General features: G+C 28.4%; 1 pseudogene across 1 annotated transcript; it reads right to left on the bottom strand.

Annotated features, from left to right (window-relative positions):
* Positions 1-442: 442 nt before the first annotated feature.
* BDBG_17970 lies at positions 443-531 on the bottom strand (annotated as a pseudogene). Its single transcript has one exon. The product of its transcript is annotated as a tRNA-OTHER (tRNA).
* Positions 532-3,180: the final 2,649 nt, after the last annotated feature.

The following is a 3,180-nucleotide window of genomic DNA, read 5'->3' as shown; positions in this document are numbered from 1 at the left end:
AGATCAATTCAAGATCTCTAGAAGAAGACTTTATAAAGTTATACTATAACATACTTCTATACCTTTCTACTGCAGAAAATAGTAGTACTGAATTCATAAAAAATCTCACAAATAACACTCAAGACAAGGATAAGAAAGACAAGAACAAAGACAATGATAATTATTATTATTATTATTATTATTCTTTCATTATACTTATATACAAGCGGAGCTTATAATGAGTCCTTGCGTGATGTTAAATACAGGTCAAGTGTTGATTATACAGGAGGGAGGGTGTTGAGACACATCCAGGATAACAGGAACTAGGGAAATACAAAGAAAGTGACATTTAGATACTGGTGAAATTACTTTCCCGGTTCGAAAACTAGAGCAATTCATTGAAGTGATTTGTACACCTCTGTATTTATTAGAAACCTGAGGTGCTTGAGTTCTGGATTTAATGTATCCCCTGCGGGTTTCGAACCCACGCGCCTTGGTTTCCCACGCCAAGGCGCTACCGGGTGGCCGCATTAACCATTCGGCCACCGGGGCAAAGACAATGATAAGAATAAGAACACTGAATTCAAACCTGAATATAGAGATAATGATGTGAGAACCTGCTATCATTGTCAAAAGATTAATTATGTTCAGACTAACTATTGAAAGAAATACTCTGAGTAATGTTCTTTGAACTTCAATATTAATAGAAATAAGAATAAAGATAAGAATGTGAAGAATACAGATACTATCTCTATTTATAATATTATAGAGTAAGTATTTTATATTAAAGAAAAGATCTATGTGAGTAATCAGACAGAAAAAGATATCTGAATTGTAGACTCTGAATCAGATGCTTATATTACATCTCACAGAGATCTTATTATAGTAAAATCTCAGAAGATGAAAGTAATATTGAAAATAATAGATAGAATAGTAGTCTCTGCTACAGCTATAGAAGATACAAAGATTTCAGTGAAAGAAATGAATATACTGTTAAATAATATCTACTATATTCTGAAGTTAGAAGTAAATCTCATGAGTATAAGTAAGCTTATATATCAGAGTTATATCTATAAGCAGTTAATATATGAGAATAATTATATTATGTTGATTATATCTTCTAATCACATGTTCTTATTTACAGCAAGATTAAATAAGAATGATATCTATGAGATGAAAAGACTGATTATATACAGAGACTTAATTCAGTTTACTATACTTAATAATGATTTTAAATCTGTGAATATATTACAAGTGAAAGATAAAATAATATTAACACTATCTGACAGAAATAATACAAAGATTATAGAACTTATAATAATATATTAACATTAAAAGCTAGAACATCTGAATTTTGTGAATATTATAAAAATGATAGCAGATTCATATCTAGAGATGAGAATTATTAATTAATACGCTTTATTATTCTGCAAAGTCTATATTCAGATAAAAATGACATATTCAATCTTTATATCTATAACACAAGTTATTAAGCTGATAATAAGATTCTTCATTGATCTGACAGAGAGTGAAAAAACACTTTTCAATGAAAATAACACACTCACTAGAGAGAATGTAAGTTATTGATTAAGTATAACAGATAATGTAATTTATTATAGATAAGTAATTTTTATAATAAAAAAGAGAGAATCTACTGTAAGATTAATGAACTTCATTATAAATATTAAGATAACTATATAATATCAAGTTGAGACTCTACACTGAGATGATGAAGAAGAGTTCAAAAGTCAAGAACTTAAGATTTACTGTCAGAGTAAAGAAATAGTGTATAAAATGACTACATCTGATACATCACAATTGAATGACTTAGCAGAACATGTGAATTGAATAGTTATAGAAAAGATGTAAAGTCTACTATTTAATAGTAGATTAAAAAGAGAACTTTGAGATAAAGTAATACAAGCTGTGATTATAATGATTAATACATTCTCAACATTAATGAAGATATTTGAATGTAAGAAAGAAATATCACTTATATCTTTTAAAGCTTAAACTGAGATGCAATCTTCTATTTATTGAATACAGATAGACTGGCCGCCAGAATCATGAATTTCACATTTGATCTCATTTGGTCTGATCTCATACATTTCTTGGCGTGAATCCCGCTGGGACTAGTCATTAAAAAAACATGTAAAGTGACTATATATGAGATCTTAAAATGGAATCATGACTTGAAAAAAATGAGAAAGTGATCTCATTTGATCTCATTTAGTCTCATTCTTAGCATAAAGTTACTATTTTTAGACATTTTCAGGTTTTTTTTAGACTATTTTTAATTTTTTAAAAAGTAACACTTTTTGATAACACTCAAATGAGATTTAAAGTCATTTAAAGCAATAAAAATAATTTAAATTGAGAAGTGGAAATCATGATCTCATTTGAAAAATGTGATAAGAGTAGACAGTAAGTCTCACTGAGACAGTATGAGACTACTATCTAATGTTAAAACCGTGTAATGAGATCGGTCGAATTGGTAATGAAACTATCAAAAAATCTGGTCCTGGTCCCAGACACGGTCACACGGTCAGTCTAAATACAGAGATAAGAGTGTAAGATCTATACGAAGAATTTGAAAGTGTTAAATAAGCTTATAGATAGAACTGATAGTAAGAAATAATAGCTAATTGAATATCAAGAATTATATCAATATTGTGTATGAGATTCTGTTGTACATTGTCTTGAGATTGCATAAGATATCATATTTAATAAAGCTCTTGACATGAGTGCAAATACACCTGTAAATACAGTGAGAAAATTCAATGAATTGTCTAATAAATTGAATACTCTGAATGTCAGAGAGAGATGACAGCACTACTTACTATAATATCTAGTAAAGAAAAAGTCAGATGTTTTGAAGATAATTATTAATAAGAACTTAGAAAGTGTAATTAATTCAATCTATCTTCTAGATAATAAGACACAGCTTATCATGAATAAAGAGTCTGAAGACTCTATTAATGAGAATGATTCTGCTCTAAGTATTCTGACAGACTGATCAACTACACTAACAGAAGTCAAGAGAAGCTCAGACTGAAACTATTAACATGAGACAATGAAAAAGAAGATTAAGATATTTTGAATAGAAGAAGATATATATTATCATTGAGAAGATCTCAGAAATGAATATTCTTACAGATAAATAAGTATATGATTGAAAATTCAATAATAAGAGGAGAAATC

This window comes from Blastomyces gilchristii (assembly GCF_000003855.2).
Source record: "Blastomyces gilchristii SLH14081 genomic scaffold supercont1.36, whole genome shotgun sequence".
Classification (NCBI taxonomy): Eukaryota; Fungi; Ascomycota; class Eurotiomycetes; order Onygenales; family Ajellomycetaceae; genus Blastomyces; species Blastomyces gilchristii.
Note: the sequence above shows the minus strand (reverse complement) of the source record. Positions and strands in the feature narration are given on the sequence as shown.